Source organism: Microcebus murinus, chromosome 22 (genome assembly GCF_040939455.1).
Source record: "Microcebus murinus isolate Inina chromosome 22, M.murinus_Inina_mat1.0, whole genome shotgun sequence".
NCBI lineage: Eukaryota > Metazoa > Chordata > Mammalia > Primates > Cheirogaleidae > Microcebus > Microcebus murinus.
Window position 1 is genome coordinate 10,453,532 of NC_134125.1, and position 23,158 is coordinate 10,476,689.

At 48.9% G+C, this 23,158-nt stretch overlaps 1 long non-coding RNA gene across 1 annotated transcript; it reads left to right on the forward strand.

Annotated features, from left to right (window-relative positions):
* Positions 1-2,379: 2,379 nt before the first annotated feature.
* LOC105866991 (uncharacterized) lies at positions 2,380-9,262 on the forward strand. The gene is made up of 3 exons (XR_012914298.1): positions 2,380-2,840; positions 6,298-6,527; positions 8,535-9,262. It is a non-coding gene; the product is annotated as an uncharacterized LOC105866991 (long non-coding RNA).
* Positions 9,263-23,158: the final 13,896 nt, after the last annotated feature.

Here is a 23,158-nt window from a genome sequence, read left to right on the forward strand (position 1 = left end):
TTTTTCTTTGGCCCCGTTTCCCAGATGCAGCCCCTGAGATTCAGAGAGGTTGCATTAAGGTCCCGAGTCACACAGCTGGCCAGCAGCAGAGGTTGGTCCCACCTAGGGTGCCCCTGAACATGCGCCCGGACGTTCAAGGCCACAAAGGCTGAAGGAACAGCAAGGAGCAAGGGAGATATGGGCAACGTCTCCACTGAAACTATTTCTGGGCCACTGGCCAAGTCTGGCAACGAGTATTTTGCTTGTGAAATACGGGGTGGCTCGGAGGAGGCTGGAGGAAGCGGGGGTGGGGGGCGGGTGGGGGGGCCGGGAGGGAGCTTCCTGGGTGCTAATGGATTCCACGTGAGCTGCAAAAAAGCCCCGCAGTGGAGAGCGGCACTTATTATTCCCATCTCTCACCCCAGAGAATTTATGAGCGCTTCCAGTTCTACGGCTTCAAAGCACAGCACAAACAGCAGCAGGCTCCGCTTCCCCTCACGCCTCCTCCTTATTTACTTATTTAGCTATTTACTTCTCTCCCTTTTCTCTCACGTGCCCATGAGGTTCGCTTCACCTTTGAACACCCTTGTTTGGTGCAAGCGATTGCAGAGCTCAAAGAGGGAAAAACTCAACCTCGGGCTGGTCGTTACTTACTGGGAAGAGCCGGGAGCTGGAAGTTCCCCCCACCCCACGCCATAAATAACCTCTCTCCCTCACCAGCCCACAAATCACTCCAGATTTTTGGAGTAAATAGTAATTGCTGTGTTTTCCCCCGGGGGCATAGCTGAGGGTGTATGTATGTGCATGTATGTGTTTGATTTAATTTATTTATTTATTTTTTTTAGCCTTGTAAAAAGCACCTTCATCTCCACCCTCCGCTTCTAAATACTCTTTTGAAGGGATTACGGCTCCCAGACTCCCGACCCAGGGGCTTGGAACCGCACGATGCAGGTTTGAGATTTACTGTGTGTGGCTCCAGGGAGCTGGGAGACGCACCAGCCCAATTCAGGACCGGAGGAATGTTCCTCTGTCGCTTTGTGTTGGGTGCACACGTCCTAGCACCCTGAACATCCCTCACTCGCCCCATCCCACTGCCCGGGCGCTGGCCTGCTAGCTGTCCCCAACGCCCTCCTGGCTGGTCTCCAACTGTCACTCCAAACCATCATCCTTCTAGTCCAGGGGTCCTCAGACTTTTTAAACAGGGGGCCAGTTCACTGTCCCTCAGACCGTTGGAGGGCCAGACTATAGTTTAAAAAAAAAACTATGAGCAAATTCCTGTGCACACTGCACATATCTTATTTTGAAGTAAAAAAACAAACAGGCAAAAACACCCGCATGTGGCCCGTGGGCCGTAGTTTGAGGACGCCTGTTCTAGTCCATCTTCCCCCGTATCAGCCACCCCTGCAGTGACCTTTCTAAGCGTCTGATCTGATCATCATTGGATACTAACCATTATTTCTGGCCCCTGCCTTAAAACCCCCCAGCGTCTCCCTGTCTTAATTTGGGTTCCTTCACAAAGCAGACCCGGGAGCAGAAATTTGGGTGCAGGTAGCTTATTGGAGAGATGCTCTCAGGAGGCCAAAGTGAGGGGATGGGAAAGTGAAGCGGTGAAGAGATGAGAGCTAATAGACCGTGTGTTGGAGTGCAGCTTACCGTGGGGGAAACTGAGGCCCAGGCTTGCTGGGGAGCTCAGGTGAACTGCATTTCCAGCCTCATTTCTTTCTTTGTCTCCTGCCCCCTCCAGCACCTTCCACTGCAGCTGCATTGAACTCTTGTGACACCCCCAGGTGGACCTAGACATTCCAAGCCTCTGTGCCTTTGCCTATGCCATTCCCTCTGTCTGGAATGCCCTTCCCAGTCACGTCTACCTGGAAGACAGCTCCACTTGTGTTTAGGTTGCATTTGGGCCTCAGGGAAGCCCTTTCTGTCTTCCAGGTAGGAGCATCTTCCCCTCTGGGTTTGCCCCACTGTCTACTGTCCACATTCGGATCACAGGAACTATTCATGTTAAATATACTCATGTGCTTGTCTCTCTCCTCTGTCAGAATTGGATCACTGGGGAGGGGCCTCATGCTATATGTGTCATCGTGTTCCCTGTACCTGGCTCAGAGCCTGGCCCTCAGTAGCTACTCAGTAAATGTTGAACAAGGGCATGAATTGAAATGCATCATCTTGCATGCAAGGGCCCCTTGGTGGGGTCTTTCCTTTCCCAGCCAGAGCCCCAATCCTTTACCGATGGACTCAGCCTACCCTGCCCAGATGAGGAATAACAGTGGGGCATGGTGGCAAATGCATGGAATGTGGGGTCAGAAGAGCTGGGTTCCAGAACTTTCTGGCCCCAGAATTTGCCTCTCGTTGTGTCTGTAACCTGGGAAACAGCCCTGCTGCCCCTGCGCGTCTCTCCGAGTGAGTTAGACTAGGCTGGGCTGCACCAGCCTCCGCCCCACCTTCCCCTTCTGCTCCTGCAGCAGAGGCAGCGGCCGTGTGTGTTGTGCTGGATGCCTCCCTGGTCCCTCCTGTGCTCCTGCATGGCCTGCACCGACGGCCCTCTGCTCTGTGGGCCCGGGTGGGCTCAGCCAGTGGACAGTGGTGGCAGGAAGCCCAGAAGAAGGACAGAACAAAACCAGGGGGTTTGTTTCCCGGCTCCCTGTCTGAAGAGTTGCCACAGGCTGGCTGTCCCTTGACCAAGGACCATGGCTCCTACCAACTGCCCCCTTTCCAGAGCCAGCCACACTTGCTGCAATCCGATCACCTCTCCTTCCTCTCACCTCCTCTGGCCCAAGGCTGGTAACAGCCCCAGCTCTGCTAGCGTGTGGTCCTGCACCAGCCCCGGTGGGCTCCTAAGCCCTTCCCACACTTCTGTAAGTAGCCCTTTATTCATTTCGCCTCGAACCACCCAACAACCAGGATCCCAACTGGTGGTGACTGTCAGTTATGTGGAATTGACGCAGAAGATAAAGGTCATTTGCCATCCCCAGGCCCATTCTAGCTGAAATCTTCTAGAGCAGGAGTCCCCAAGCTTTCTGGGCCCCAGGGACCAGTTTCATGGAAGACAATTCTTCCATGGACCAGGCTTCATTGTCACTTGCCACTCACTGATAGGGTTTTGATATGAGTCTACAGGAAATTGATTTATTATGGTGTCTGTGCAGTCAAGCCTCTCTGCTGGGGATGATCTGTATTTGCAGCTGCTCCCCAGCGCTAGTATCACTGCCTCAGCTCCACCTCGGATCACCAGGCATTAGATTCTCATAGGGAGTGCGCAACCTAGATCCCTCCCACATGTGGTTTCCAGTACGGTTTGTGCCCCTATGGGCATCTAATGCCCCGCTGGCGCTGACCTGACAGGAGGCGGAGCTTAGGCAGGGATGCCAGCGATGGGAGCGGCTGTAAATGCAGATGAAACTTCCCTTGTTCACCCCTGATCTCCCCTTAGCTCTAGGCAGGCAGGGCTTGGTCGCCCTGTCCCACGGAGACTGTGTGTAATGGGGCGAGGGGTGTCGGGGCCAACGATTTCCAAAATGGGAAACCAGAAGGAAAAGGGATAGACACTAGACTGACCAAAGCAGCGGATGCCCATCGCAGCGACGGCGCTGGCTATGTTTAACAACAGATATCCCTTATTTCATTTTCCATCTGTTAGGCTTCACTGCTGTGTACAGTTGTGCAGGCTGTGTCCTGCCCAAGACCACCTTGTTAAGGAGGCACAGAGGCTCCAAACCCACGCCCAACTTCTGCTCAGCAAATAGCTGTACCCACCCAGAGGAAGAGATGTCTTTCCTAATGTGCAAAGAAGCACCGGGTATAAATCATCGTGTTTAATCCTCTTAACAGCCCTGAAAGGTAGGCGTGGTAGATTAAAGATGTTCACAAATCCTTTGCCGCTTCTCCCATTGAAGAGGCAGTCAACACCCTGGGGATAGGACTCATGCTGCATGTGTCATTGATAGATGGAGCTTAATCCCCCTCTCTCTTGAATCTGGACTGGCCTTAAACACTCGCTTGGTCCACCGAATGTGGTGGAGGGAACATCCTGGGATTTCCAAGGCTACATCATAGGGAATCTTGCTGCTCTTGGGGGTGGCTTGGAGCTCTGAGCTGCCATGCGTAATGTCCAACCACCATACCCTATTGATCAGTCTTTCACAAAGGTCAGATTCAGCGGAAGGAACTCATGGAAATGTCAGACAATTTATGACCATCTTCAATCTACCAAACTGTGGGTTGACTTCATTCAAGAAATTTTTCTTTGTTGAGCACCTACTTCACGCCAGACACTAATCTAGTGGTGAGCAAAACAGGAAAGAGTTCTGCTTCCACGGAGCCTGTGTTCCAGTGGGAGGTTGCATTCTACCTGGAACAAATGGGTCAATGAACTGGAAAGTCAAGTTGAGCACGTCTACTCTCCAACTTTTGACCTGATACATGGGGTCCTGTGACATAATCTCATGGTGACATGAGGTCTGATTAAAGATGTCATTTCCAAGCCAATTCTCCATTCATTGATTATCAGCATCCGTTCTCCATGGCAACAGCTAAGAAACTCTGAAATAGCAAGAGGCAGATTTTCTTTCTCTTCCTTTCCGTGGGGCGCCTGGCACGCCCTAGGGCTTAGGGACTAGGTGCTGCCTGGAGCTCTTGTGGTCATTTCAGGTCCCCGGTTGGGTGTGAGTTCCAGGACTGCCGAAGGAGAGCTTCGAGAGGCTGAGGGAGCCGGAGTTGCACCATCGCGACTCAGGTCAGCCGGTGTCCGCCCTGGCACTGAGCTTCCGGCTTCAGGATGGACACGAGAAGGTTCCATTTATGGGGCCACCTGACCAGCAGCCCGAGGGCTGGGCCTGGGCAGCACCGAGGAATTTCACGCGTGGCGGTGCCAACCTGGGCTCTGTTCTGGAATAACGCATGCAAGTGGCACGGGGTGAACTCGTGAGTCATGGTGCTAATCTGAGCTCTTCCAACCTGGGTGCCCGGGAGATGAGCAAAGCCCTGACTTCAGCACCATCAAAGAGGTTATATGGCAAAGTCAACAGTTTCAACGGGGAGCGAAAGGCTGAATCACCCAGGCCATTGCTTTCCCCTTGCCTGAGTCAGGAGTAAAGGATTAAGTATGCTATTTTGGGGAGCTCCTAAGTGCTCCAGAGGAGAGCTTCCAATAGAGGTGAACACATTCCTATTAACTCTGCAGCACACCTTTCAAGCTGGGATCCATGTATTTTTCATTTCCACCGCTGGGCAACCAACCAAGTGCTATTTCTGAGCTCTGATTCTGAGCCCCCACACATGTCATTTACGTCAGTCACCTAGATTTATTTTTCCAAAAAATGTGCTCTGCAGAATGCTAATTCTCTAGCACGCTTGATTGGTGGCCAAGGTGGGGAAGAAGGGGTGATAGGCACAGAAAAGAAATTTTTGATCATCGAATAGAAGAGATATTTGGGAAATACTTGATTCAATTTTCTGTAACAGATTTCTCTACTGCAGGACTTTTCAGAGCCTTTGAGGTTCTAAAGTATGTTGCACATCTCTAAAAGGGGTTTACGTTATTAACCTTTCTCAACTTGGCTATGGACCATCCCTTCCTCCACCTTTTGTAGAGCAGAGAAATTGTTTTTCACCAAGATGTTTTGAGAAATACTGTTCTTGAATTGTTTAGAAAAAATTCGTTCAAATTATGGACATACAAATTAACCAAGGAGCTTGTTAGAAACGCACATTTCCACGTCAGACATTAAAATTGAGTGGATCTTGGGCAAAGTCCAGAAACATTCATTTAATAAACATTTTAGGTGATTTTGATGTGAGTGATCCATGACACACACTTTGGGAAATACTGCTTTAGAGCCATTCAGAGTTGAAGGCATGCAAATTTAACTCCTTATTTTATAAGTGGGGAAACTGAGGCACTAAGAAATGATTTGCTGCACAGTGAGTTTTTTTGTAAAGTCAGAATTGGCCTGGGACTCCTAGATCAGGGAAAAAAAAAAACCTCCCTCATCACCTAATGAGACATTCAGTATTTCATAGGCATCTAAGGTTTCTGTAAATAATAAGGAATTAGGTGCTAAAGGGATGGTGTTAAATTCATGGATGGATAAGTAAATGAATGAATGAATGAGTAAATGTATGTCCCTTATTCTAGTCACTTATACCTCTTTCGATGGAACCAAACAGCACAATTGATTTGATGGGTTCCCCTATATGGCAAAGGCAACTAAGGTCCAGAGAAGTTAAGTAATTTGCTAAAGGTCACACAGCAAGTCAATGGTAGAGTGATAGTCATAAGTCAGGTTTTGTTTTTTTTTTTTTTCCTAATTCCAGATTCCAATTCTGATACCAGGATTGTCGTTCCTTGGCCAACCTCATACTCCAGAATCAGACGTGGATTTTGTTTCTCGGCTCTGCTACTTGCTAACCGTGTGGCATTGGTGAAGTCACACAAACTCTCTGAGCCTTGTGTGTAAAACGAAGATAAGAACTCACTCGATCACTCTGCGGAAGTGATTAAATGAGATGAAGTACGTACACCCTTGGCAAGGTGCCCCGCATGGGTAAGCACTTTATAAATATTAACTACTAATAATAACAATATTGATAACCACGAATAGTATCTAAAAGAGACCGAGGCACATTGAGAAGAAAAAACGAATTTCTTTTTTGGATAAAAATGCAATGATCATAAGATCATAAAGTCCGACTTCTTTGTGTATCTCGCTGAGTCCTAGATCCCAGAATCCCAGAGTCGGAATGGGCTCTGGAGTTCACCTTGTCCAACATCCAGCCCCAACCGAGACCCCCTGTGAGAAGGCCCCAGCAACCCTACACATTCTCAGTGTGTCACCTCCACTGACAGTGAATTATTTCCGGATAAATAGTGGTGATTTTTAACACCATATTTCCCAAAATGTTACCCAAATACTACTAGTTCCAAAAAATGCTCCTTAAGAAAAGAATTCCCTATTCAAGCAAGCTTGAGCAAGGTCACATGCTCTAACCACCCCCCCCCCATGTAGGTATATTTATAATGCCCATCATCATCATGTTAAAGGCTCTGACAAGTCCTGCAGTCAGGGGGAAAATAAAGTCACTCTTTGTTGAACCCTTGGCTCTCCAAACTCATTTAACCAAAAAACCCTATTGACAGCCTGTTGAGCTTTTTGTTCTTCCTATAGAATCACTTTGGAGACTTCTTCTATCTCAGAAGTTTTCTCATCTATTAAATCATAAGTGATTTTTTTTTTTTTTGCAACCATGCTGATGACATTATGCTAGATTCACTCAAGTCAAGATACTACCATTGTTCCTTTAGGAAATACATGTTTCGTAACACAGAGCGTTGGTCCCAGCAGTATGCACTGGTACAGTTGTCCGGACTGTTTACAGCTGACATCTATTCTGAGTGGCCTGTGTCTCTGCCGTACTGGCTGTTAGAAACTTTGAATGCTGCTTCTGCTAGCCACTCATTGCTCAAGACCGGTCTCCCTCAAAGCCCATCACTCTAAATCCTCTCGGCTCTATAAATCAGCTCCCTGACCTCCGTCTCTTCTCTACAGAACCATTCCTTCAGCTCAGACCTGTCACATCTCTTAACTTGCTCCTGCTACTGGTCAGTGACTTCAGTTTCTCTCCCCAACCCTCAAGAAGCCTCTTGTCCCCAGAAAATGTGCCTGAGAAGAGGCACAAGTCCAACCCCAGTGCTGTGTTTGAAAATTGCCATTTGGCCTTGAGATTCAAGCATGCACATGCAAACATGCACACACACACACACACACACGTGCACACATGCACACACACGCGTGTACACACACCTCCCAGACTTCCTGAATGCAAATACCGGATTCCCACCCCTTGCCCATTGTAGTGGGGTCTCCCTTCTCCCCACGAGGGGAATCTACTAAGAGAACTTCCAGAGCCCCTTCTTGGGGAGGGGAGGAAGGTTAAAAGTGTACACAGAGCATTCTTTCTGGCTCCGCTCAGGAGCTATCAGGGCGAAGGGAGTGGGGTTTCTGGTTTCAAAGGGAGCCCGAGCAAAGCTGCTTCTCTTAGCTGCAGTCCCTCTTAGGAAAAGGTAGAGCTCTTACTTTTCCCCCTCCTGCAAGCAGCTCCATAAATCATGGGCGCTCCTCCGGTTCTGGGGTGGGGGGTGGGGCTGGGATTAAGCCTGTTTGGTTGGATTTGTTTGAGTGTGTGTCTTTCGGCCTCTCTCCCCTCCCCCTTCATAAACATCGGCCTGTGAGTTCTGGGCCCCTGGAGGCCACGCCGACAGGACCACGTTAAATATTTAGGGCAGGAAACCACCTTGCTCTGCTGGATGGGAAAAGCAATCTCGGCACTCCAGTGGGGCTCCCCCGCGCTCCCCCGGCCTCTGGGATGAGAAGGCACCCTCGTCTGATACCCAGGTGTCACCTCGAACTGTTCCCGGGGAAGGTGGCAGGCTTGGCGTCCCAGCGGGCAAGGGGCTTGGCTGGGAAAAAACGTTTCTCCTTGGAGCAGGGTTTGTAGGCCAAGGATAATCGATGAAATACATTTTTAATAGCCTTTTTTTTCTTGTGAGCAAGGTAGTTACCGTGGCTCAGTGAAGGGAGAAAAACACGGTAGGAGGAAGAAGTCTGCCAAACCATCCTCCAGAGCACCACCCACGTCCAGGTGTCTGTGCTGAAATCAGTGCTGCTCACGATGCTCCTCTGTGCACAACCTTCGATGGCTCCCTACTGCTGAGGGAGGAAAGGTCAAGTTGCCACATGCAGCAGTACGCAGACCTTTTCAGCACCAGGGGCCAGTTTCGTGGAAGATAATTTTTCCATGGATGGAGTTGGGGGGTGGCAGAGCTCTGAGGCCCGGTCCCTAACAGGCTGCAGACTGGCACCAGGTTGGGGACTGCAGACATAGAGCATAGAAGGCCCTTTGGAACCTTTGGACCTTAAATCTAATGTGTTTTTTTTTCTCCTGCCTATTCTTTCTTTTACCATGGCTCTGCTCTCATCAAAACTCTGATCCTCCTTTTATTATCTATGAGTTTTCATATCTTATATCCACTTTAGATTTACTGCTATCTTTGTTTACAGTGATATTAACTCCATCTCCCTTAATATTCCAGCGAGGATCCAGCCCGTTTGTTATTAGTTTAGAATACAACAGTCCCCCCTATCCTCAGGGAATATGTTCCAAGATCCTCAGTACACGCCTGAAACTCTGAATAGTATCAAACCCTACATACATGATGTTTTTTCCTATACATACATACCTATGATAATTTTTAATTTATAAATTAGGCACAGTAAGAGGTTAGCAACAATAACAATAAAATAGAATGGTTTTAACAATATGCTATAATAAAAGTATATATCTCTCAAAATGTGTTATTGTACTGTAACATGGTTAACTGAAATTGCAGGCAGTAAATCCCTGAATAGGCAGACTACTGTATTTTAATAGTAAATAACAGCAAACAGTAAAAAAAAAGATATATTGGCTCATATAAATGAGAAGCGAAGGTATGTATGGGCTTCAAGTAAGGCTTGATCCAGCAGTTCAAACAATGGCATGGAAGGCCCAGTTTCTTTCTGTCTATTTCATCTTCCACTGTGTGAGACACCACACAGCAATCCCTTGGTAACTCCCAGATCTCCTTTAATGAGAGCAGAGTGGCTGTGGCAGTTCTCGGCCTCACAAAATTACCCCATCCCATCCAGGAAAAAAAGAGACTCTCTTTAGGTAGCCCCTGCCCCAGCCCTTGGCTTTACTTTTTCAAAGGGCCAAATTAGATCTTGTGTCCATTCCCACACCGATGGCCAGGATTGGGGTGGCAGGGAATAATATCTGCCTGTCTTCACACATGTCATTCTCTCCACTTGGAATACTCCTCCTTGAAAAACTCCTATTTGATCCCCAAAACCTAGGTCCAACATCCATCACTCTGTTAGGCCTCTCATTCTATTCCGACCTCTGCCTCATTAGTTAGAGACTGTTTTATGCTCTGCTCCCAAAGCACTCTATTTATTTGCATGTGCGTGTGTGCGTGTGTGTGTGTGCACAGCACGTTGCCTTATGGCCACATTTTTAAATTTGTGACTTCCCCACTAGCCCGTGAATTCTCTTGGGACCAGAGACCACATCGGATTCCTAGCGTCTGCCTGCCTGCTGACTCACACACTGCCAGACGCACAGAAGTTCTCGAAATATCTGTCGGATGGCTGTGTGTACAATGTGCGTGGGCGTGTGCTGTCATCACTTCCAGTCTCTGACTCATCGGGCAAGACAGGGGTCCTGGGACTCTCCGATCCACTGGGGCTTGGAGCCTGAGGCGGTCTCAGGCATGGGGATGGCAATGCCCTGCTGGGCACCACCCCATTTTTGCAACAACAACAACAATAGAAAGATACACGTCGCTCCATGACTGTCTCTGGGGGTACCCCAGTCCCGAGAGGGTAATCCCAGGCTGGCTCTAAAAGCAGATTGTTCAGAGGGCAGACTTTCTGCAGTATGTGTATGGCCTGCACAAATTGGGTAATTTAGCGGAGGGGCATTCAGCTTAGAGATGAACAGAGGAGGCATGGCTGGGTATAGGGAAAACAGCAAGAGTCATGAAGCACTCTGGGGTCAGCAACATCAGGAAGCCGTTGCAACCCCCAGGCCTCTGAGAGCAGTGTTGGGAGCTGCATGGGGCTGCTGGCTCGCAGGAGCAGGGGCGGCCAAAGCCCCGCACCCTGGCAGGGGCGTAAACACCTGACGTCACTCTTCTCCTGCCAGCGCCACCCATTTCCCAAACCCAGTGGACACCAGGCAGCCAGGGAGCGGCTTCTGCAGGCCACTGGGGTCAGCCCCCGGGGACAGAGAGCAGAGAGGAGAGGGGCAGAGAGGCACAGGAAAGACGCCCGCAGGGTAAGGCGAGTCAGGGCCCAACAATGAAGCCATGCCTAGCAGGGACCAAATGGGCTTTCTCTATTCTGCTAATTCAACCTCATTTCTTCTTTTTGGGTCAGGGGAAGACGGCAGACTGTCTACCTCGATTTTAACTAGACACTGGGCACAGGGTGTCGTGGCACGCTCTGGGGGAAGATGGGTAAAGGTGGTCTAGATGTCTGAACCAATCCGTGGGCCTCCTTGCAGACTGGGTAATTCTGCAGTAGTGAGGGCGGAAGAATCGGAGACCGGCGGGAAGAAGGTTGTGAGTCTGCAGCTCGGGGCTCCATGTGTGGCCTCGTCTGCTCACCGTAGCTACCAGGGAATTGATGAAAAGCACAATATGCCTGTCGATTGTGTTTCCTGGTGACTGGAAATCAGAAGAACTGGCCGGCAGCTTGGAGGACAGACTGGGAGAGCAAATGGGTGAAATTATGAACTGAGTTAGCGGGATGCATTTAGCTTGGATACCAGAAATGCCAAGTCCAAAGGCCCAAGGCCGGGGTTGGCTTTTAAGGGATGCGTCCAAGTTGTCCGGGCAGACAGGGCAGGAGTAAAGGTGGAGTGTCCCCTTTGGAGGACCCAGAGTGAGCCGAGGACCGCAGTTTTGAGACCCTGCAGGGCTCGGGGTGCTCACAGATGCACCCGGACACAGGAGTGAGACCAGGGGAAGCGGGAGGGGTGGCGAGGGCTGTTCCCCTGCAGGGCAGGGCGAGGAGCACGGAACTCACCCCAAAGGTGATCAGGATTCACCCCAAAGATTTTAGCAGGGGGTGGGTGAATAGACAAGATTACTTATTTCTTCCTTCATGGATATGTGAGTGTATTTTTCGTTGCATCACTCGGTTGATTCAGGCTTTTTCCCTCAAAATTCTATCATGAGAAGTTCTAAACATCCAGAAAAGTTGCAAGACTTGTACAATGAGCATCTGCACACCCACCAAACCCAGGTGATATATAGTTGGCATTTCGCAACATTTGCTTTATCACACACCCAACCATCCCATCATACTTCTAAGTACCCACACAGCCATCTTTTATATATATCTAAAAACTACAGACATTGGTACATTTTACCGCTAAGCCCTTCTTCACTACAGTTCATACTTTGTCAACACAGATTTTATTTTAAACGTGAAATCACCGCACATCACAGCTAGTTGGTACATCCACACCGTGGAGTGGGATGACAGAGCCAGCACTTCTTGTCACCACCCCACCGTGTCGCCTGGATGGAGCCTCCAAGGTGTGTTAAGCACAGGGCTGAGTGAAGAGGAGATGCCCGGATAATGGGATGGAGATTTGATCCAGGAGCGAGGCGTCTGTCTGCACAGGTGCCCCGGGCAGGAGGACCAAGATGGAGCGAGACCAAGACCACGAAGGAAAGACGTAATTGCAGTTTCCCCGTCAACTCACTGGCCTGTGTCTTGGGCTTTCTGAGTCGTGACACCAGACTCAGAGAAGCCTTTGAAGAGAGCGAAGCTTCTGGATGGATCCTGTCCCAGCTGGTCTTCCCTGGGTACTTGACTCAGCTCAGGGCCCCTGCAGGAGGACAGGCTCCGCTGGGTTCTGAGTCATAGGTCAGCGCTAGCTAACTTCCTGAACGTGTTCAAGAAAACGACAAAAAGAACTCCAGGCATGTTCATCCCAGAAACACTAGAAAAACACAGCGGAAGATGTGAGGGCTGAGTGTTAGCATTTGGGGTTGGAATTCCAATGCTTTCGTGTTTGGCTGCGTGACCAAACCCAACCCAGTGTCCCCCGCTTACACGCTTGTGTGGATTTGGAAAACTATGAAATGCTCATTTCCTTTTATGTTGGCCCAGGCCTCTCAAGGCATGAGGGGATTTCCTTGGGGTCCATGCGAGTTTAGACAGGGTTCGTATCAAAGCCATGAATTAGTCCACTTCGTACATCGTCTGCTACCAATATATGATTAAGTGGAGACTTATAGGATTCCAGTCAATGAATAAAGATCAGCTAATTGGGGGGAAAAAGCAATTAGTTAATTCTTCAATTAGTATTCCTTTTACCTATCAACTATCAATTTTTTTTTTTTTTGCAGGAGAAAGGGTTAGATTTTCTGATCTAGGATAAAGCTATCTTGTCCAATGATAAATAAAGCTGTACTGGAATTTCCACGGGCATTTTTGCATTATATATGGTGAGTAACTAGACAGAGCCACAATGAAATGTTAGGACATAAACGTTTGCAATCAACATGTAAATTGTCACTTAAAAGTGGGAGAGAGATCAGAGAGAATGCTGAGGAAAAATTTCATTAGCTGTCTTCCTAGCCTGACCTCAATAGTAGAATGTAATTTGGCTAATGGAGTTTGTGTTTCTCATTAAATTATATGGGCATTAAAAAGATCTCTACAACAATAAAAATATTCCAGGGGGTTAATTACTCGTGGAGTTATTCAGTCATCCTCACTCTGTCAAGATAAATTCCATAGATTCTGTGTGATGTGAATGAGTAGGATGAAAGTGAATATATATATATATTTTTTTATCATAACAGGAAGTAAGACTTGGGGCTTTGAAATGTTCCTGGAGCTTTAGGTTCAGAAGGCTCTTAGGAGAAGATCTTACTTAGCAGTTTTAATTTTAGAGATGGATCTGTGACATAGACACATTGAAGTCATTAGATTTTATTCCTACTTACAAGGAGCTCATATGATCCGGGAAGGAAGAAAACATATTGAAGAAGGTATCGAGTTCTGTGCTAAGCACATTGCACACAGTGTCTCATTTATGTATCTGGTGTGATGATAATATTGTTGTCTTTATTTTACGTAGAACAAGGGATTGAGGTTCAGGGAGGTTGAGCCAATGGTCCAAAGTTGCATAGCTAGTGACTGAAGGAGCCAGTATTCAGACTCAGGTCTAGCAAACTCTGGAGTCCACATTGTTAATTAAACTGTGAAACTGAAACGGAATGGTGGACATATCCAAGAAGGCAAATTCTGAGTCTTTATAAGGATAGTCTTTGCAAGAGTGAAGGTTGTCCCACAATACAATGCCTGTGCGGTGAGGTAAGACTTGTCCAAGGCTTGGTGTGTTCAAGAAGAGGAGGGTAGTTATCTGCCAGGGTTGTAGCACTCTTCCAGGAGGGGGGAGCACTTGGATTCCTTCATCCTGAGATCCTATACCTCTGGAAGCACCACTTGGTAGGACGAATGGGGTTTTGGTCATCAGAGATTGGGAGCATATTAGGAGATGGCACTTGCTTTTTGGATTCCCATGTGCTATTTTGGGGTCATAAATGGTTACCTTATTCATTTATTTACTCACCAATATATACTGAGTAGCTACTGCATGGCAAGCCTTATTCTGTTAGGACTGGTGACGATCTTACAGAGTTTACAATCTAGCTATGGAGTCTGGATTTAAAAGCAAAACAAGTCAACAAATAAGCAAACCATAGGGAAATGATGTAAGAGCTATGTAGAAAGAAACCAGAATCTATTGATGGAGGATGGCAGGGTGTAGACAGGGTGGCCAGGGAATGACTCTTCAAGCAAGTGGCATTTAAATTTGAGGCTTGAATTATGAGAAGGGGCCAGCCCCTGGAAGATCTGGAGGGAGAGCATCTCTGGAAGAGAGAAGAGCCTGTACAAGATACTGGTGCAGGAAGAGCTTGCTCAAGCAGCTGACCTAAGGGCAATGAGTTTGGAGTCCTGCAAGAGGGGCACTCTCGAGTGAGACGGTGAAGAGGTAGTTTGTACACCAGGCAAAAGAGTTTATGCCAACTGCAACGGAAATTCGCTCAAGTATTTTTGAGAATGAGGGTAATGTTATCCAATTTAGCTTTTCAGAATATACCTCTGGCTGCTGGGTAGAGGATGGATTAAAAGAAGCACAGAGTAGAAGCAAGGAGACCACTGGTGCATGGCGGTGATGGCTTGGAGGAGAGCAGTGGGGTTAGAAAGGCAGAGATGTGGGCAAAGGTGGGATATGAACGTGGAGGTAGAGACAAAAGGATTCACTCGTGGGCTGGGAGAGGCTGGGATCGATTATATGGGAAGGAGAAAGCCAGAGAGAGGGGAAACCCCAGGTTTCTGGATGGACAGTGGTACTTGTTTACTAAGATATAGAAAGACCCTCTGGTGAGTGCATTGGTTTGTAATTGCAAGTCCTTTTGACTTGATTGCCAAATTATCGGCTAGAGAGTGTGGCAGGGAGCAGCCCAATCCAATGGAATTCGGGCCAAGGACGGTACCCCAAGCTCTCGTGAACGGCACCCGGCTCACAACCATCGGGGCTCCAGAGTCCTCCCCACGGACATGGCAACTTAACACACGCACGCCTCTGAAACGCCAGGGCGCTGTCAATTACCAATGGTAAACCACACGCTGGATCCCGACCAATCCCGGGCTCCCACAAAAGCCAACAATTAAAAGGTGTATCCTCGGTGAATGACCAGCCACTCTGGAGACCCCCGTGCTCCTAGGGGGTTTGTCTAACAGCTTTCAAGAGCACGTCCCAGCTCCAGCTCCCGAAAACCTGGCCCCGGCCCTAGGAAGTGCTTCAATAATGAATGATCACCAATAAACAGCCGGCGATTTGCTGGAAATTACGAGCAATAAATAATTGAGAGGTAAGGAGCCCGACCAGCGGTACCCTCGCCTCCTGCTGCTCCTCCTTAATGCATTTGCTTGATGCAACTCCCCGTGGTGTAGGGCGCAGACAGCTCCCAGTCCTTCGGAAGATGCTGACGAGCAGGCCCTGAGAGTTATAAATATACGAGCCTCTCCCTGTTTTACTACATGATGACAAGAGGCAGCAGCTGCCCCTGCTCAGCCCACTTGGACTCCAAACTGCTGGTGTGGGAAGTACAATTTTCCCCAGCAGGCAGCCAACCTCCGAGACCTCGGGAAAGGCTGCAGGTTGAAAACCTAGATGGGCTTAGAGAGAGAGAAGTGTTGAGTCATCCCTGAAAATAAATTGAGGGAAGTTTTGAGATTAGCTGAATCGTTTAGAACACGAAGCATCTTAAGCTACGTTTTTCTCATCAACCCTCAAAGCCCTGCCGTTTTCCTTCTAGACCCCCGGGCATCTGTCATTCCGGGTCCACGTGGTTCTGGCCACTTCCTCATAACCTCTGCTGCACTGGCTCAGGGCAAGCCGTCGGTACCTCTTGCCCGTGTTATTGCAGCAGCCTCAAACTCTACTGCCCACGCCAGTCTGCTTGCAACCCAACAGCCGGCGAGGTTCTGTTCGTGGGTAGATCACAGCATGTGTCTTTCACCTGCACAAAGCCTTCCAGTGGCTTCCATGGGAATCAGAGTGAAAGTCAAAATCATTCCCAATTTGGGTGCCCCATTAGCACCCTGGCATCTCCTCTTAGCACTCTCCCTATCACCCCTTCTGTTCCCACCACCTCTAGTTCCCTGCTGTTCCTTGCACACACCAGGCATGTTCCCCCCCTCCAGGCCATTGTACTTGCTGTTCCCTCTCTCTGCAAGACTCTTCCTCCTGATAGCGACGTGGATTTCTGCATCTCTCTCTTCGGGTCTTCGTTCTCAGTGTCACCTTCTGCACAGACCTTTCCTGGATTGAACCACGCTGAACACTGAATTCTCCCTCCACCCATAGGTAGGCAGAACCGGGCCAGCTCCCTTTCTGATAGTATTTTTCCAACCATTTGTCTTTATTACCACCTGTTTTTCTATTGCTGCCGTAACGAATTAGCACAAGTGTATCGCTTACGCAACACGAATTTATTTTCTTACGGTTCTGCAGTTCAGAAGTCCAACGTGAGTCTCAGCAGGGTAAGATCAGGGCATCGCCAGGGCTGTGTTCCCTCTGGAAGTTCTAGGGGAGATCGTGTCCCCTGGCGCCTCCCTGCTCCCGGGAGCCACACACAGAGCTGAGTTCCACATTGTTCCATCTTCAATGCGGGCAACAACCGTTGCATCTCTCCAACCACCTTCTGTCACCACACTTCCCTCTCCACTCTCTGCTCCTGCCTCCCCCCTCCCACTTTTAAGGACCTTCGTGATTACACTGGGCCCGCAAAGAGAATCCAGAATAATCTCCCAAAATTTGAGGTCAGCTGCTCACCAAGCTAAAACCCCACGTGCAACCTTAACACACCTTTGCCAGGTAACCTAACGTGTTCCGCAGATTCCTGGGATTAGAACACGGACATCTTTGGGGTCTACTGTTCTGCTCACTGCACCTTTCCACTGTGACTCTGCTCTGTCTGTCTCCGGTGCCTGGAATGTAAGGTGCGGGAGGGATGGTTGGGGACTTTTGTTGGGGTGGTTCATCGTTTTACCCTCCACCCAACACTTACGACAGTGCCGGGCACATGGCAGTTGTTCAAAGAATACTTGGGTTTTGAGTGAAGGCATGAACGCATGATGCTCTCGGATCATTCTCCACCCTTCTCCACCTTTGGGCCCCGGGAGGCCGATCTGTATGTACCGTGTCAACAGGCTCCTCTGCCTCTGTGCATGCTGTTTCCCCTTCTGGAATGTTCTCTTGTCTGTTCTGTAAGTTCTTAACTCTTGGTCATGCTTCAGACCTCTAACATCTCGACCTTGTGAAGCTTCTCTGATTTTCCGAGGAAGGAGGAGGATTACTCTCCCTCCTCTGGGTTTGTTCTCACAGCAACTTTTGCATCCTAAACCGTGTCTACCTCCTCTTCTAGAATATCGTAAGAAGATGGCAACCACGTCTTTTGGATTTCTGGTCTTTATATCCCTGTGTCTAGCATATTAGTAGGTGTTCATATTTATTTTATAATGTTTGATGTTATAATTAAGTTAAAATGGAATTGCTTTTATACTTTCCCAATTATGATATCATCATCCTTTTACCTTATTCATTTATTTATTTTTGTGGAAAAATCCAGTGTCTGGGAACTCCAGGTTCGAGGCTTCAGTAGCGACTGGGGCGTGAGGCCCTAGAGACAGGGTGTGTATTGCATTTAGGAAAGTAGTAATAAAATTGTTCCGAGTGTTTAGTGCTTGCCAGGAATCGTGTTGAGTCTTTTACATGCATTATCTTATTTGATTCCTACAAGTGAAGCTTCTCTGATGCCAAAGTCCACGCTCTTGACCGTGAGACTACAATGTCTAGGGCAGCCGGAACCAGTGAATCAGTCATCAAACAGCAGCCAGAGAAAGGGGGTGAGCGTTCTAATACCCCGTTTGTATAGTCAGTTGTAAAGACACTCATAGAAGAGACAGAGCAAGAAGGGGCAGGGAGGGGAGAGACAGAGAGAATACACCTGTTTAAAGGCCAAAGGGAAACAGAGGAAAGAAGAGAGGTGGAAGAGGTAGATCCCGCAGGCAAGAAGCCAGGGCTGTCCCCAGCTCAGTGTGACATTTCAGATGTGCCTTTGGTGGTGATTCTGTCAAGCACAGTCTCACTTGGCCATTGATTTCTGGGCCTGAACTCTATTGAGGCTAATAGGATTAGAGAAGACTGATAGTCGGGCGTTAGGAACTTGACTTTAACATCAGGGAGCGAGGTCGGAATTCCAGACACACTGGCAAGTTCTCGGCGGGGGAAATCTTTGGGGGGGGGGGAGGAAGAGAAAGTCGGGTGTGTTCAGGGTCCCCTGCTCCCCTCTTGTGGGGTCATCTCAGACCTTTGGTCCCTCCGGCGAAGTCCACAGCCTGGCACAGCCATCTGGCTTCAGGTTTTGTGCCCACTCCCTCCTCTGACCCCTCAGATGTTCACAGTCACAGCCCCGCCTTCCCTGCCCCGGTGGGATTCTTCCTCGATCTTTGCTACTTTCCCTGCACCCTGCCCAGACTTCACAACTGGGCCTTCATCAAATTCTCCCCAGGCTGTCCTGACCTGGGTGTACCTGTACACTTTCTGCTTCTTGCCAGGACCCCAACAGACACCATGTGACTTGCCCAAGGTCACGTGGAGGATTAGGGCTGGAACTCTGCCCTCATAAGTAAGTGGCCTTTTGGGGAAGCAGGTCCCAACGGGCACTGGCTCTCGCTCCCGGGAAAGCAGTTTGGGGGCCTCTGACATCAGCCAGGCCAGAGAGAGACGGGAGAATCGCACGGATCATGCCAGAAAGACACAAAGTCTATCTCGAGCCACGCCGGAAGAGGAGAATGAGAAATTCCAGTTCCTAGGACCCTCTGCCAGTCTCAGCACCTGGGAAGACCTCAGCTCCCCAAAGTCAACAAGACAAAAAGACAGCGTGTGTTTATAGAGTGGACACTACGCACTTTATGGATGTGAACTCGTTAGATCCTCAGAACAATCCTACAACAAACTCGACCTCTTCACATTGAAGACGACATTGATCATAAGGCATTCTGTGTCCAGAGACTTTTAAATGAGCGTTTAAACATCAATGAAATAAGTATCATTTCCATTTTGCTCATGAGAAATAGCCTCCTCCTCACCCATTTATTGTAGTTTATTACTGTATTGTTATGATCATTAGTATTATTTTTATACCCAGATCATGCATCATCAAACACTACAAGAGGAGGGCGTGTTGAGCACAGGAGCTTCGCTGTGAGGTGGGCTCCAGAGGGTGGAGGCCGAGCTGGACTTGTTCTCATTAGGTCGCCTCGGTTCCGAGTGTGCTTTGTAGCCCATGGCAGACACTCAGCAATCAAGCTGCAAAGGAAGAAATGAAGGAAGGAGTGAGGGAGGGAGGGAGGGAAGCGGGGAGGAGGGATAAATTTGTGAGGTCTTGGACTTTGGGACGCCAGGGTCAGCTCTAACATTATTACTTTAGCTTTTTGAGTCCAGGTTCCTCATCTACAAAAGAGGGCCGAGAGCAGTACCTATCTTGCAGGGTCATCGAGACATGTGCAAAGTGCCTGACTGTGCCTGGAGCTAAGTAGGTGCTCAATAAATACCAGCCCCCTCTCCCACCCTCCCCCACTGGTTGGGAAAGCGGCAGGGCCATCCGAGCAGGAGGAAGGGGTGAGCGCACTGCCCCAGGACGCCCCCCTGCAGGGTCACTGCCTGAGACCCGCATGAGCACAGCCCAGGTGGCGCTGGTTGGGAAGGGGGGCGCAGGGGTGAAGTTTAAGGAGATGCATGACCTCGACTGTCCTCCGCAGCCTGATTTATGGGGCGGAGCCGTCTCCCGGATGAGATGGAGACGCTGCGAGCGAAAGAGCTGTAGAAAACCTTAATCCCCAAATGGCAGAAAGAGATACTCTCGGGTCCCGTGTGTGTTTGATCAAATCCATCAGGTGGGGCACGATCTTCCCCTCGCGGAATCCAATCGGTTGTCAGGCTTCAGCGGGTCTTTCTCAACCGAGGATGAAATATGTTCCCCACTTAGCCGACAAAATCCTTGGCTGATTTTGCTCAGCAAGAAAGAATCTGGCCTCGGAGCGCTAGAGTCCTGCCAGTGAACCGAGGCTGGCATTTAGGGGGTAGGAGGCCAGGGGAAAGAATCAGGCGGAGAAGAGCCCCCCAAGAGAAAAAATATACCCAAAGCCTTGGGCTGCTCAAGGCTTTGGGTAGAGCCTCGATGGAAGAATTTCCTAAGCGCCAGGTTTCGGGGAGGCCAGGGCGGAAGAGCGGGAGGAGAAGTCGCTGTCTGTCTGTCTGCTCCCGTGAGGATGCTGGTTGGCTGGTCTGATGGGGACCTGGGAGCAAGAGGAAGCTGCCCTTTTGGCAGAGCGGACTCTGCTCTGTGGCCTTACTGGGCCCGTGCTCCTGGCTGCGCAGGAGCCAGAAATGCTCAACATCCAGGGAGGATAATGGGAATCCCATAAGCGAGAGGTGGCGGGGATTCAGGGCTCTGACGGAACAGTGGCCTGGGGGGAGAAATTCCGACTTCCTGATCCTCAGACCTGCCTCTCTGCTCACCAAGCCTCTCCGACCCGCTTCTCTGAAACAATTCCTCCCCTCCATCCTTAGTGGACACTTTCTCAAGAGAGGACAGAGTTGGCAATTTAGAGCCTCCATGCAGAAAAAAAAAAAAGAGTGACACCTTCTCAACGTCTAGACGCAGGGTCCCTTTGCTGTGCTGACACCCTGAGCTCCAGTGTGCGTAGTAGGTCTGCCTGTGGTTGGCCTAGAACCTTCCAAACGTGGCACGTGCTACTCTGGGATGTCCCATCGCATTTGCTGCTTGGTAAACACGAATTCGCCCCAAGAGCCAGGTAAAGTGTCACCTCCACGGAGAAGCCAGGTACAGCTTCCTGTTTCCTCCCACGGCGATTTGTGCCTCCTTTACTTTAGCTGTAGAAATGGCATTCTTAGTTGTCGCCCTTCCCGCCAAAACAGGGGTGCTGAATCGTGTACCCCCCCCAAATTCACATGTTGAAGCCCTGAACTACTGGTGCTTCAAAATGTGACTGTATTGGAGATGGGCCTCTGAGGAGGTAATTAAGTGAAAACGAGGTTATGGGAACGAGCCCTAATTCAATGTGACTCATGTCCTCCAGCAGCAAAGACATCTGGACGCAGGCAGGTGCAGAGGGAAGATGATATGGAGACCCCGGGGGAAAATCGCCACCTACAAGCCAAGCAGAGAGCCCTCAGGAGGAACCAAGCCTGCTGACGCCTTGATCTCGAACTTGCAGGCCAGAACTGTAGAAAATGCATTTCTGTTGTTCAAGCCCCCGCAGTCACAGCAGCCCAAGCCGGCTAATGCAGGTGCCCTACCACGACTGAGCTACAGCCCTTGCAATTGTTTTCTTTTAAAGGGCCAGATAGTAAATATTTTCAGCTTCGTGGGCCATCGGGTCTCTGTCACGGAGACTGCCGTGGCAACGTGAAAGCAGCCACGGGCGATATGTTAGCAAACAGCACCACTATGTTCCAAAAACCCTTATTTACAACACAGGTGGCAAGGTGGCAGGGCCAGCTCTGGGCCCCCGGACTACAGTTTGGTGGCCCCTGTAGGAGACAAAAGTTCCACGAGGCCAAGGATTTGCACTGAATTCCTACTCGTGTAGCACAGGGCTCGGCACTCAGGAGAGGTTCAACTGGTATCTTTTTTTTTAATCAATTTTTTACAACTCTTTATTTGGAAGTAATTATAAAATTTGCAAAAAATAGTATAAAGAATTACAGGGACCCTTCACCTGTGACCTCTCCTATGTCACATCAATATGCATCAGTTTATATAGAGATCTTAAAGCCAGAAAGATCTCTCTGCCTATTTCCTGCTGTGTATCCCTGGGCAAGTCACTTAACCTCTCTGAACTTTGATCTCCTCCGCTGTAAAACTGTGCAAAGAATATGAGGAAATACGTGCAAAGAATTTCACACAACAGTTGGTATGTAGTAAGTGCTCAATAAATGCTGAGAAGGATACAGATTATTAAGTAGTTCCACTTTTTTCATTTCTCTGATGTTTCCAGACCCAAACATCCTGAGGTATAGAACCCAGTTCTCCAGAGAGAGATCTCTCCTTGGAGAGATGAGCTCAAGATTTTTCCTAAGAAAGCTCCTTGCTTTAGGGAACAAAAGAAAAAAGTTCAGACTCCTAGCACTCTCTGATGACCAAGGAAAAAGGAGTGAGGAGTGAGGTCGGAGGCTGGAGACCAAGTGAGGAGGGGCCACACGTGGTTTTACACTTTTTACATTTCTGAAAAAAACCTACGAAAAATAAATTCAGGACTTCATGAAAACATGGGGAGCCAAGAGAAGATCCAAACCCAGAGGCATTCCTTTATCAAATGCAATCACATATTTACCATTTCTCGCTCCTAAAGCATCTGCCCCTTCCCCAGGAAGATGATAAAAGTTTGCAAGAGGAAGAAAACCCAAAACCTTCAGCTGGGAAAGCGAAGTGAAAAATGATGAATTCCACAAAGAAGCATGAAGAAAGAGCTGCAGATGGACACATGCCTGGCTCAGCACTGTGTAGCAGGAGCCTCCACCGGGCTTTTCAAAAGATTATAATAATGAGGAGGACGAAGATAATAATAATAGTCCCAATAATCGTTCATATTTAAATAGCACTTCCTGTAAGCACTTCAGGTATTGTTCTGAGAGCCTTACATTTATATGAAGTCATTTACATGACTTTACTCTCAGTAGTTTGCTAAGGCAGATGCTTTTATTATTTTTATTTTACAAACGAGGAAACCAAGGCACAGAGAGGTTAAGTAACTTGTGCAAGGTCACACAGCCAGAAAGGAACATGGTATGGATTCAAACCCAGGTCATCTGGCTCCAGAATCCATGCTCAACCACCAATGACAACCAATTGCTTCTCTTCATAAAACAGCCCTGTCGGTGGACATGAAAATAGTTTCCGCAGTTGTTCCTCTAGCAAATAAGCACTACACATCAGCAAACTTTCTATAAAGGGCTA